General features: G+C 40.8%; 1 protein-coding gene across 1 annotated transcript in view; it reads right to left on the bottom strand.

Annotated features, from left to right (window-relative positions):
• Nucleotides 1-14,654, bottom strand: part of IL1RAPL2 (interleukin 1 receptor accessory protein like 2) — a 1,016,789-nt gene that overhangs the window by 507,328 nt on the left and 494,807 nt on the right. The gene's annotated exons all lie outside the window — the stretch shown is intronic.

Below are 14,654 nucleotides of genomic sequence, written 5' to 3'. Positions count from 1 at the left end.
TAACTAGGAAGCACCACCAGGAAGGCTTGTATTATGCTTTACCATTTGCTAATCAGGGATAATTACCATGTTCCATTATTTGTCTTTGCATTATTAATTACTTATATTATTTGATTATGTCACCTTTAGAGCACCAATTATCATTAATGTCATAAATGATTACAGCATTAAAATTATTATAATCAACACATCATTATATTAATTATTCTGTATAACATAATCATTATTAATTACAAGTATTACAGTAAGTGCAAAAGTTTTAATTAATAATTTACTAAGAAATATAATTAATAATAAATTAGTTCTACACTGCTAAGGAGCCCTGGTGTTCCCTTTTCATCTTGTGAGAATCACCATAAGTGAGGTAACATGTTAATACATTTACTTGCTTTATTCTAATACTGTATTTACAGAAAAAAAAAAAAAAAAACTACGGTAACTACCAACACTAGTATTGCTGGTGTGGTCTTTTGCCCTCTGGGAAATGGTGTAATTATACCACATGGTTAATGTTATCATTACTATTATTATTGCTAATGTTACTTTAGCATCTATTGTAATAATAGATACCAATATAAGAATAATGGTATTATCTGTCCCTGCCTGTGAATTAAGATGATTTTGGAATAACAGTAATTTACATTACATTGATATTATAATCATAATTAATACCACTCTTGAGAAATGTGGCGTGCATCTGTAAAATGAAATAATTATGAAGCAGCACCACTGATACTGCTATTATTATTTATATTAGGACTATAATTGCAATTAATGCTACTATAAGGAATGAGGGTTTCATGTAAATAAGGGAGAAATTCACACCTTATAGGGTTTTTACCAAATTTACGAGACTTACAACGTGGTACGTAGTAGTAATAATGATAGCAATGAAGACAATAATAGAAGAGTTTCCTAACTCCTTACTGTATCAGACATTGCTTTAGGTGTTTTATTAACACATGCATTGACTCATTTAACCAGTTTGAGTCTAGGTTCCATTCTCTTAACCACTACTACTCTCATGGGTATTGATAGGAATAATTATCACATGTGACTGATATTTTTTATTCCAGATATGTAATCTTATTGTTGTATCAGTGAAAAATAAGAGTTTCCTACTTTCTCATCTATAAAACAATTATAGGCACAAGCAGCAGCTGATGTTAAGAACCTAACCAGGGGTGCAGTGACCAGTGTACAGGGGGTGGTGAGGAGTAATTTCTTCCTCCTGATGTTGTCATGTTGTCAGTACACTGAGATGAAGTAGCTCAGGCCAAAAGCACCTGGTATAGTGTTGATATGCAATAAATAAATGCTTCTCAAAGATTTAATAATCATTCAGTATGGCTCTTAGCTTCCTAGTAGCCCAGGTAAAAAGAATAAGGAAAATTTCAAAAGGAAAAAAGCAAAGAAAGATATTGTTCCTGGTGTTCAGTAAATGAATGACACATTCTTCTCTCCAGCTATTGTGCCACCCTCTCAATCTTCATCCACCTGCCCTGCTCTCTCTGCCCAAAGGACGACACATCATGTTTGTGGCTGTTTATGTGGCCAGTACTGAACATCACACAGTGGTGCAAGGTTCCCAGCCTGCATGTGTCCGATATATACTTGGTTAAGGTCCAGCTCAATACGTATGCCTGGAAGACTGCCAAGGGAATGGAGTGAATCTCCATCCCTGGGGGGTGAGGGGAGATGAAAGGATGAATGATGATGATGGCTGGGTGAATGAGAACTGAGAGAAGGAACAAGGGACATTTGTGAATGGAGTGGAGGTTTGAAGGTTTCTTAGCCCCTTCTAGGAAGAAAATTGGAGGCAGGAGTCCTCTGCAGAAGCAGTGGAAGGATGAAGGTGAGATTTCTTAAAAATAGGATTGGTTGAAAGTCTGTTTGAGAAGCAGTTAGAACCCCAGGTATAACACCCCGACATCAGTTCCACATGCTAGTAGAAGGCTGGATGAGAGAGCTCTAGAGGGTAAAATAAAGGTGTTATGATTTATGGACACGCCTACCCAGGCCAGGCCACAACTCCCTGTTGCTCATTATTTATCTACCACTGAGGCTGGGCATCCTGCAGAAACATTGAAAGTAACAAGGCCCAGACTGCCAGGGTTGGGGCCATTGAAACAAGGAGCCCCAGACTCGATGCCCCTCCCTCAACCAGACCACAGAGGACTGACTTTTCTCCCTTCCTAAAAGGAAACCTCTTCCTTCTGGAAAAACAGAGTTAGATACCAGGAGCCCAGTTTTCCTGCTGGCCTCTGCTTTGCTGCTGGCTCTGTCCCTAATCATCCCTAAGCAAACACGCGGTTGGTGCTCACCATATCCCCAGGTCGTTTAATGTGACTCAGACACTGGTGTGCCTGGAAAGACACCAGACATTTCCTTACCGCATACATAGCACCATGAAATTCCGGAGTGGCAAGTAATATACTCCTTTAGGTGGCCAGGTGAGGACGGCTCTGCTCACTCTGTTTTTAGGAGATTTGGGGTTGGAAGAATATTAAGTCCCAAAACACTAAGGACCCTCTGCCCTCTCACTGAGTCATTATAGTTCAGCATCTGTGGCCCATCAACATCACCTAGACCACTGCCAGGGTATGTCTCTTGTCTTCTTCACACACCCAAGGCCTCAACCAAAACATGGAGCTCCTGGACCCTGCTTCGGCTGAGAGTATGAGGAGGGTCTTTAGAGCTTGGTGTTCCCAGTGAAATACTAAGTCCCTGCCCCCCCAACTGCATAAACACTCTCAGAATAAGCAGAAATACTAAAATGACCCCCCAGATACCCATCCTTATCCCCAACACCTGTGAATGAGATAGCGCTTCTATGATAATGTTATGATATATGGCTCAGCTGATGGTAAAATAGGGAGATCACGGAGGTGAGCCTGACCGAATCACATGGGCGCTGCAAAGCAGAAAGCTTTCTCCAGCTGCAGAAGAAAGGGAAGTCAGGGGAATGTGAAGTATAGAAAGGACTCCATGCACAATTGCTGACTTTGAAGATGGAGGGGGACACTTGAGAAGGAATGCCTGCAACCTCCAGTAGGAACAGAGAGTGGTTCCTGGCTAACAGTCAGCAAGGAGACAGGATCTCAGCCATTCTACCAACGACCTGAAGGAACTTGGAAGGAGAGCCTTCCCCAGGGCCTCCTCGCAAGAGCTCAGCCTGGCCAACACTTGACTTTGGCTTTGTGAGACCCTAAGCAAAAATCTCCGGTGAGCCCACCCAGCCTTCTGAACTACAAAATTGTGAGCTAATAAATGGATGTTGTTTTATGCTACTGAATCTGTGGTGATCTCTTATAGCAGCAATAGGAAATGAATAATTCTGAATCCTCTGCCTCCGCTTTTCCCATCACAGACTATCAGTGGTACGAGGGGGACCCACGCATCAGTCCTGCTCCTCATCCATCCAGAAGGATGACTGATATTGTCCATAAGGTAATGTCCCCAGCCTCTTGCCCTTGCTGCCTTTGCTCTGCTCAAACCCTTTGTCCTTGGGCCTTGAACACATGCTGTGGGGCATTTTACCCATCGTGTTTCCCCCATCTATCCCCCCAGGACTGGCTAAGCATAGCTGATGCGCTCCTCACCCCATCCAGAGCATGAACTCCAAGCCAGAGAAGGGGCTGGATTTAGAGAGATCTGAGATTTGATTCTGTCACATTGGGAATCCTCTAAAAAGACTGCCTGATACACGAATTGCCAGTAGTGAAGATGGCCAGGAAAGGGCATTTCCTGATTTCCCGCCACTAGTCTCCACCCTTCTGGGTCAGTATGTTCCAGGCAGGCATAAGCAGGTAAGCAGGCCAGGTGAACTGAGGTAGAGATTAGAGGGAGTGTGTTTAACCAGGTCTGCCCAGGCCACATACCCCCACATAAAGAATTTTTGCCGATTTTAGTTAGTACTGAGTTTAGCAGGCTTGTAGCCTGAACAGGAACAAATGGGGATATCAGGCTCAATATCCGCAGATATGTCCCCTGCCATATGATGGAGGGTAGATCACCTTCCTCCACAGACCCCCAAAATACAGGGCAGTGACTGGAAAAGACTGCCCTTCAAAATACAAATCTAGCCTTCCCTTCCATGCCGCAGGGGGATGAGGAGTAGGGGGACAAAAGGAGGATGTCCAGCAAGCTGTCCTGGGGGGATCTTGTTGTCTTTGCCACCCACCATGAGGTCCATCTTATTCCTGACTTCCACAGTACTGTTCCCTCCATCCCGGTATGTAACCATCTTTAGTGACACATGGCTCTTCTGCATTCACACCCACAGACTGCAAACTGCAAGCCCGTTGAGGGTGATTTCAGAGACCCCTCTCTGGAACCACCTCCCACCACAGGCCCTAGAGGTTTCAGTCACAGGCTCTGTAGGGACATTGGGGGGAGAACTGCTGGGAGTTTGGTCTGCCTCCAGACATGCCATGGCTCCCATGGTAAAATGGGGCCATTTTGTTTGAATGCTGAGACCAAAAGGGTGAATTGGACATCCTTTTCCTTTAGCAGAGGTTGTGTCTGAGAAGAGGGGTATTAGACCCTTCCTAAACCTGAACTTTCTTTTTTAAATCCTCCTGTATGTTTTGTTTCAGTCCTGCTGGCTCAGCAACTCCCTGAAGGAATATGAGTTTAAAATCAACAGGTCAATTCTATAACCTTCTCCGATTTCTGAGATTTAGAGAGATCTGAGATTTGATTCTGTCACATTGTGAATCCTCTGAAAAGACTGCCTGATACACAAATTGCCAGTGTCTGTCACCTTCCTAAATGGGGGACCCCAGGTCCACACTCTAATCTCTGACTAGCCTTGCCTAATGCTGTGTGACTTCTGGCCAGTGTCTAAACCTCTCTGAATCCCACTTCAAAAAAAATTTAAAGAAGCAGGGCTTCATCAAAACCCTCATGAAGTCCAGGTCTTCTCTGAGCCTTTAAACTATTCTTTGCCTAATTCTACAGATTCTCAAATGGAATGACGTACCAGCAAAGTCTAGAAAAGAAATTTCAAGAAAGGTAGTATAGTATTAGGTCAAGGATTTGGGCCCTGGAACTAGGTCCAATTACCACTCCTGAAATGTCCCAGCTGTGTTTTCTTAGGGTAGTCATACCAATGCCTCTGTGTTTCAGTTTCCATGTCAGCCTAATGAATAATATTTATGCCTACTTCATAGGGTCAGTATGAGTATTTGGTGATGAATACATGCCAGGCACTTAGAACAAATAGTATCTAACTTCTAGTAAGCACTCATGTATTAGTTATTGTTAATAGTAGTAATAGTAAATACAATTTGATTTACAACTATAACAGTGATGACTCTTATGAGTAATATAATTTATATTAGAAATGTTTATTCTGATAATCTCCCCTTAAGATGTTATAAATATTTTCATGTACTCATTTGTAATTTTTTTTCCTATTAGCATGGTATTTGCATACTGTTTTCCACCTGACAAATACAAATGATTCAAAAGACTCTCTCTCTTTGTTTTACATCTCTTTGGATGGGGTCATTGTTACAAAGCTGCGTAGAAGCTTTCTTAACAAGGTAGAAGCTCTGGCTACATATTGACTCCAATATTATCAGGTGGCTGGGAAGGGGGGGGACCTGGGACAGATACCTTGCTGGTGTCTACTGGCTTTCAAAGCTGCAGCATAAAAAAACCTGTTCTTCCTGACTATGGCTGGGACCAACTCAACTTACAGGAGGAACAAGCAGAACGTACTCCTCCATCACTCCCGTTCACAAAGTCTTGTTCAGTGTGAGAGAAAGTGAAAGGCTTCCCAACCAAAGTGTTTACCAGGATTTACCTCCTCTGTGTCACCTTTTAGGGTGTTCAGAAATCATGCAGTTTAACTGAATAAGACTGTCTTACAACCTAGGAGGAATGATAAAACTCCTAACAGAGGTATAATTATTATATGTTAGCATAAATTCCTTTATCTGATTAACCCATCACCCCTTAGTGTCATCCAGTATAAAGCTGGTGAGGAAATTGTACCCAGGATAAATAGTTTTATTTTGGTAGAGATTGAAGGAAAAAGGAAAGAGGTATTTGGCCCCTGGGTGCTCCCTGACCCTCAGTAAGTCAGATCATTAAACAAAGAGTGGCGTAAAGGCTATATGGTGTAGTCAAAGAGCAGAAGATTCGAAGATATCTGGGTTTAATCCAATTTTCTTACCTGTAAAATGGACATACTTGCCCTACTTACAATATAGAGTTGTTTTAAACATCAAGGAAGGGGACCTAAAGGTAGGGATCTTTTATGAAGTCCATAGTTACCACACGTCAGACGTCATGTTCGGTGACTGTGATTAACCTAATATCATGTATGAATTTGACTGGGCCATGGGGTGTCCAGACATTTCCTCAAAGATTATTCTGGGTGTCAGTGAGGGTGTTTCTGGATGAGATTACCATCTGAATCTGTAGACTATGGAAACAGATTGCCCTCCCTAATGTGGGTGGGCCTCATTGAATCTGTTGAGGGTCTGAATGGAATAAACAGTTGAGTAAGAGAGAATTCTTCTTGCCTAACTGCCTCAGATCCGGGACATTGGTTTTTTTCCTGCCTTTGGACTTGAACTGAAACATTGGCTCTTCCTGTGTCTGAAGACTGGCAGTATTAAGACTGAACTTATACCCTTAGCTCTCCTCAGTCTCTAGCTTGCTGATTGTAGATCTTAGGAGTCATCAGCCTCCATAATTGCATGGGCCAATACTTTTTAATCTCTCTGTCTATATGTATACACATACACAGAAACGTATACGTGAGTGTGTGTCTGTGTTTGTATGTCCTATTGGTTCTCTTTCTCTGGACAACCCTGACTAATTAACATATGAATTACATACATTATCTCATTTATTCCTCACCAAACCCCTATGATTAGTCCCATATTAGATAAGGACAATGAAGCTCACAGAAGTTAAATTATGCTACCCAAACTTTTCCATGTTATTGTACACATAGAACATGATAAAATGTACTGCCTCATTTGAATAAAATGACAAAGTTTCTAGTAGATCAAACTGACTGTCCATAATAGGCCTTACTGGCCTCACCAAGGGCTAAGGGATCAATGTGCTGGTATCCCTGTTGCCTATCTCTGGCATACTGGTTGGGAAGCACAGGGTTAAATTACTTAGCCAAGATCATGTATTTGTTATAGAAGCAGAAGAGGAAAAATATTAAGAATCAGACACACCTGTGTTTGAATTCAAGGTCTACCACTGACTTAGCTATATCACTTTGGAAAATTAGGATTACCTCTGTGTGCCTCAGTTTTCCCATCTGTAAAATGGGAATGATCATAGTGCCTTTCTCATGGGTCATTAGGGAAAGAAATGTAAATTATATGCAAAGCACTCAACATAGATTTGGTGCCTCGCAAACACTCTTTAAATACTAGTATTGCTACTAATAACAGTAACAAGGCCGGGCGCGGTGGCTCACGCCTGTAATCCCAACACTCTGGGAGGCCAAGGCGGGTAGATCGTTTGAGCTCAGGAGTTCGAGACCAGCCTGAACAAGAGCGAGACCCCGTGTCTACTAAAAATAGAAAGAAATTATATGGACAGCTAAAAATATATAGAGAAAAAATTAGCCAGGCATGGTGGCGCATGCCTGTAGTCCCAGCTACTCGGGAAGCTGAGGCAGTAGGATTGCTTAAGCCCAGGAGTTTGAGGTTGCTGTGAGCTAGGCTGATGCCACGGCACTCACTCTAGCCCGGGCAACAGAGTGAGACTCTGACTCAAAAAAAAAAAAAAAAAAACAGTAACAATAATAAAGTGGCAAACCAGGGTGTCTCTGACCCAACAGTCCATGTTCTTTCCTTACATATCCTGAAAACATACTTCTCCAGCTTTACAGTTTTGCAATGAAGCTGGCCCACTTCCATTGCAAGTGAGGTTATACTGTGGGGGGAATGTATGTGGAGGGGTACGGTGGGGCGGTGCCACGCTCTCTCAGCTGTGAAGCCCTTCCAAAGCTGTTTTAACACAATTGTGCTTTTTTTGTCATGTCCTGTTATACTGACTCATCAGGGGACTGACTGAACAAACCAAATTGATTAGGTGCTTTGCCATCTTAGCTATAGTGCGAGAGCGTGGTTTTGCAGCTGGAGCACGTCTATGAGAAGCAGGGCTGAAAAAGGAGGAAAAACAAAACTGACCGAATGAAAGTAATCCTATCTCCTGAAATCTCATCTCAGCCCATATAGCCGACTCACAGAGTTAGGAAATCAATCCTTAGGAAGAGGCCCCTTTGGAAGGGCCAGCAAAATTGTTAGTCACAAAATGATAAACACTCAAACTTCTTCATCACAGAGTACTGGGCCAACTCTTTCCCCCACTTCATTATGTCTGCATATCAGAGTTCAAATTGTTGTCTCACTGCTTCAGTCAGTGATCTGGGGATTCCTTGATTATAGGTTCAGACAAGAACCGAGCCCGGCTTACCTAGTTATCTGGCTGAAGTAAGGCAAGATCAAATCCCACAGAGTAGTAATGATGACAAAGAGAAACAGATGGAAGTAATGTAATAATTTAAAATAAGGCTTATAATATTTGATGGCATTTTTAAAAATCGTCTTACAGTGAGTTTGCATTAAGTCTTAATTATAGAAGAGTTGCTAATCAAATAGACGATTCCTCCCCGCTCCCCATTAAAAGCACCATCAAGAAGCCTCCTCCTGCATACCTATACAGCCTCAAATCTAGGTCAGTCTGTCCCCATTTATGAGAAGCAGAGATGTTCTTCTTATTGTGCTGTCAGTCATCCCAGTTCATGTGCTTTCTGATTACTCTGGAATCTGGCAAATTCTCGAAATCATAAGCGTCTAGAATGAGAGGGATGGAGCATAGCTAGCTTCGTGATTAAGAAGCCCTTTCACCTTTTTTTCTTGGGTGATTTGCTAGGACTTCACTTTTGGAATAGGGGATGGTATCATTCTTTGATTATTTTCCCCAGGCTTAAAGTGATAGTGAAGGCAAAAACTCCTGGCATTTGAAAATGGAGCTAAGCCTGCATACTTTTCCCCCAAATAGCATAGTAGATACTACATATGCAAAAAGAAAAGGGCCAATCTACAGATATTAGTCTCTCTCTCTTCCAGGTATATGAAGCTAAATGGAGCTTGGTGGGTGGGGATGTTAATTACTTTTGGGAAAGGAAGGCATTTTATTTAATAGTTCTCTATTTCTTTATTTCCTTTATTCACTTTTCAACAAGCATTTATTGAACACCTATATGTCAGGCACTAGAGTAGGGCCTGGGGCTACACTGTCAAATAATATATGACCCTTGCTCTCAGCAAGCTTACATTCTAGTAGAATTATTTTTAAAAAAAATAGTTCTTGTAATGATATTAGTATGTAATATAATAGGCTTATCATGTGGCAGGCAATATTCTAAGTACTTTGTAAAGTATTAACTCATGTAATCGTTACAACAACCCCTTGAAGTAGGTTCTATCATCATTATTTTTTCTTATTATTAATATGTATAAGGACATGAGGATTCAGTAACCAACCCAAACCACTTTACTGGTAAGTGTGAGAGCCAATATTTAAATCCAAGGAAGCTGCTCCAAAGGCCATGCTTTTAACCATTAAACATACTGCCTCTTCACTGTGAGACCACAGAGGAAACCATGAGGTGTCATGGACCTACTAAGCCAGATTGGAAGGTCAAGGAGGGCTTTGCAGAGGAGGTGACTCTCAAACTAATTTTTGAAAAATGAGGAGCCGATGTCTGGATGAACACAGAGGACGGGACAGTCCAAGCAGAGGAAACCACACATGAAAGGTCATACAGGCCTGAAACAATGTGACATGCTCAGGAAACTACAAGTAGTTCCGTATGGAGGGAACATATGGGTAAATGTTATAAGAAGATACCAGCAAGGTAAATAAGAGACGGATCATAAAAAAGCATAGGATAGTAAGCCAAGAAGTTTGGCAACTATCCTGAAAGCTATGTGGAGCCATTGAAGGATCTTTAATGATTAGCTTTTTAGAAAGATCATTCTGGTAGAAGTGTGGCTCAAAGACTGGAAGGGGTCAAGACTAGAAGCATAGAGATCATTTATAAAAAAATTATTAACGGCCAGGCGCAGTGGCTCACGCCTGTAATCCTAGCACTCTGGGAGGCTGAGGTGGGCAGGTCGTATGAGCTCAGGAGTTCGAGACCAGCCTGAGCAAGAGCGAGACCCCGACTCTACTAAAGAAATAGAAAGAAATTAGCTGGACAACTAAAAATATATATAGAAAAAATTAGCCGGGCATGATGGTGCATGCCTGTAATTCCAGTTACTGGGGAGGCTGAGGCAGGAGGATCGCTTGAGCCCAGGAGTTTGAGGTTGCTGTGAGCTAGGCTGACGCCATGGCACTCTCTAGTCCAGGCAACAGAGTGAGACTCTGTCTCAAAAAGAAAAAATTGTTAACATAGTTCAGGTTAAAATAAATTGTGAAGATGAACCAAGGAAGCAGCAAAGGGAACAGTAGAGGGAATGGACAAAAATAGGAAAGCAGATTGGAACATAAAAGATTGCATGTGGAGAATGAGGGAAAGGGAGTAGTTAGTGGCTCTTCAGTTTGTTCTTCAATGGTAGTACTACTAAGCACCCAAATTTTATGTCACAGTGGGTGGCACTCAATAAATATTTTGTAATAAATGAAGAATATATAAGTCAAAGAATTAGTGCATGGTCGGTGTTAGATATTTAGGGAGTAGAGATGATCATTGCCTGGAGGCAGGGGATGAAGGAAAGGAGTCAAGAATGATCCAAGGCATCCGACTCAGGTAACTTCCTTCACTGAAACAGGCAATAAAGTAGGAGGAGCGGTTTGGGGACAAGGATAAGGAGTTAGAGGTGCCTATGAGACAACCACATGGTAGTGATATATGCAAAGAAGAAAAATAATACCAGATATAAATTATAACAGTACCCACCACTAAGCTCATACTATGTTCTAGACACTGTTCTAAGTATTTTAGAATGACTTGTTTAATATTTCCCTAAGTCTCACAGTGTAGCTACTGCTGGCAGTGCCCTTACTTACAGATGGTGAAACTAAAGCACAGAGAGTTTATATAATCTACTCAGTGTAACTTAGTTAATAAGTGGTAGAGCCAGGATTTAGGCCCACACTGTCTGATTTCCAAGACTGAGGTTTTAAGCATTATGCTACAGTGCCAATCCTTAGCAGAGACAGAGCATGAATTGAAAGTACTTAAGGGAGGATGGGTTAAGCCAGGGATCTCCTGAAATATGCAGGAACATAACAGAGCTCTAATCCTTGCCCTGTTCATTTTGTTTATTAATAGATCTCACTTCTGGCACTAGCTGGCATTTCTTCAACCATCTTTTCCACATTTCTTTGCACAGTGTCTACATAAAGCTATTAGTTTATCTCATGATCTACCTGGGGTGTCCAACTTGTCTCAGTTTGTTCAGGACTATAGGGCTTCCCAGAATGCAGACCTTTAAGTTTTAAATCCAGGACAGTCCTGGGCAAACGTTGACAGATTGGTTACTCTCAACACATTTAACCATAATCCAAACTGGGAAGCTTTGAGATCAGCTCAGTCCAATTTCCACCTTACCAACATCTCTCATCCAAAGAAGGATATGAGAACTCAATCAATCGCTGCTTCTGAGACACAGCCTGATAACTGGGAAATTTGCTGTCAGCTCAAAACTACTGAATTCCAAGATAATGCAAGATTTCTGTTTTGTTTTTCAAAGGCAGTTGAAATCATTTTATGTTATTCTTCCCCACCTTCAGCTGCTGACGAGGACACATGAATGTCTTCAACTTATTATAAAAAATGTCTAATTCATCTGCTACCCAGATACCTTGTATAGGTTTTGATACTTCTGGGAGAGTTCTCTTAACCCTTTAGAACTCAGGTTGGGTGGGAGAGGGAACTCTATTTAAATGGCCACTATTTAAATAGAGGTCAGTGACATGACAGACACATGCAAGTAGGAAAGGACCTTGGACCAGTCTCTTCCTACATTGGGCCATGCCAGATTATAAGCAGTTCTTCTGTTTCCTGATCCTGAAATGGCCATCTTCTTAGGAATGAGCTATGGTTTGGGCATACACCCACAAGACCTGGAGATCCAGAAATGATAGGAGCTACCAGGGTTAAAAGCACAGAGGGTATTTGCTGTGGTATCATACTTGCAGATTCTGCTAATTCAATGTGAAATATGCATAACATATTAGCAGAGATATCAAAGTCTATAGAAAATATGGTCTACCTTCCTACAATACTTGTATGAAAAATAATATCCTTCCAAACTTGCTAGGGAGCTCCACTTAGTGAAGCTTAGCTACTATTGTTATTGGCGATATGGGACATATTTGGGAAGACAATTGGAAGGAACCAAAAGTAAAACCAGGAGACTTGTCAGATGACTCGTTTGTTCTTTCCTTTGATAAAATAAGTAATGAAAAAGCTGGTGAACATCAGGGTGGAAAGGTGCATTTCATTTGAAGTGTGAAAGGGGATAAGCTTTTTAAGTAACTTTTTCTGCAAAGCATAGAACAGGACTCAGCAAACTTTTTCTGTAAAGGGCTTGATAATAAATACTTTGAGCTTTGTGGGTTATACCATATGTCACAAATACTCATCTCTGCCATTGTAGTGAGAAATAAGCCACAGATGGTATGTAAACAAAGAAGCATGACTGTGTTCCAGTAAAACTTTATAAAAACAAGCAGTGGGCCAGATTTAGCCCGAGTCATAGTTTCCCAGCACCTGATCTAGAGGTTAAAGGGACCCCAAGACAATTGCCTAATTCTCCTTCTGCTATGGTTCAAATGTTTGGACCCCCCTACAATTCGTATTTTGAAATCCTAACCCCGATGGTATTAGGAGGTGAGGCATTTCAGGGGCTGATTGTATCATGAGGGCAGAGCCCGTATGATTAAGATTCTGCTCTTTCAAAAGAGACCAAGGAGAGCTAGCTGGACCCTTCCACCAACTGAGGACACAGCTAAAAAGCACCATCTATGAAGAATGGGAGGAAGGGGCTCTCACCAGACACCAAATATGCTGGTTCCTTCATCTTGGACTTTCCAGGCTCCAGAAATGTGAGAAATAAATTTCTGTTCCTATAAATGACCCAGTCTCAGGTATTTATTATAGCAGCATAAATAGACTAAGAGAGTCTCCATACATGGTGTTACACAGAGTGTCCACATTTTCCTAAGTGTGTGTATGCATGTGTGTCTGTGTGTTTGTAAAAGAACATTCATTAAGTTTCCCCTCATTAAGTAGTTTTTTAAAAACATAATAATTCCGTTACATGAAATGATAAAACATCTTAGTCCTAATATTGTTTGAAAGTCAGAAATAAATGCTTGATGAGATTTGTGTTTATTTTCTCTTCAGACAATTGTGGCTACTATATATAACATGTCCTCGAATACTTCTGTGCCTGATTTGAGTGCTTCCTAAGTTCCAAAATTGTCCCTGGCTACGCACACTCTTAATGGTGTTGTAAAGCAATTTATCTTCACTTTAGCAGGAAAAGAAATACCTTCCATTTCTACAGGGCCGTATTTATGAAGTATTTTCCAAAAAATCTTTGTTTTTTTCTTCACAATAGTCAGGGATGGTAGACATAAAGTTCATGATTATTCCGAGTTACATGAGAAACTGAGGCCCAGAGAAGCTATGCAACTTATGTCAGACTCCATAGCCAGTACTCTTACCAGTGTAGCATTAAGTATGACAATAAATATTAATAGTTTATATTATTACATAACTCATGAAATTCAGTGAATTACAGTGTCATCTAACAGTGGTGAGTGGACACAGACATTTATTCCTGGGATAAGGAAATTTACTCCAATTATTAACTCAGTTCAAGAAGCTATGCAGAGATAAGCATGCTGGAATCTCCTGTAACACAGTTTTTAGGATCAGAGCAAGGAAAGTCACATTATAATGTAAAGTACATTATGCCATCTAGTAACTAAATCCCCTTGGAGAGGATCCAAGTCATACCCACCTTATAATGAAATCTAATTTATGGCAAATAATATTTTAGTGAGATTCCAGTGACAGATGTTTCTGTTGTGGTTTTGCAAGCTCTATCGTGTTAAAAGCTGTTAGGAAATGAAGATTTTGATAGATAGTTGACAGCAAATGAAAAAGTTATATACAAATTACAATGTTCCAGTGTTAGTAATCATTTTATAATGCACATCACATTTTCCAATTCCTAATAATTTTCAATTTTCTTATTTAAAATAAAACTATGTAGTGTAGGCAAACTGGGTGAATTTTAGCATGAACCATAATAATTTATGAGCAATTACACAAGCACATATACACAGCCTCTGAGTAATTTGTCTTTCTGCTTGCTGTCAAATAAATAATTTTTGCATCTTGAATCCGCCTGTAATAATTTTGCTATGGCACCATCACCTGGAGCAATTTATACTATACAGTTGTTACACCCATTTGTCTCATATCTTGTTACTGAAAGTCCAATTTTAAATTCAAGTAAATGAGAAAAAAACCACAGTAATTTGTTGATTTACTTTCTAAAACAGGCTAGTGATTTAAGTAGTGAGTGTTTTTAACGATGCACAATTCAAAGGGAGCACTGTCTACCTATCAGAACATCTGT

The sequence above is a fragment of the Lemur catta genome, chromosome X, assembly GCF_020740605.2.
Source record: "Lemur catta isolate mLemCat1 chromosome X, mLemCat1.pri, whole genome shotgun sequence".
Lineage (NCBI taxonomy): Eukaryota > Metazoa > Chordata > Mammalia > Primates > Lemuridae > Lemur > Lemur catta.
This window is presented reverse-complemented; position numbering and strand designations above follow the sequence as displayed.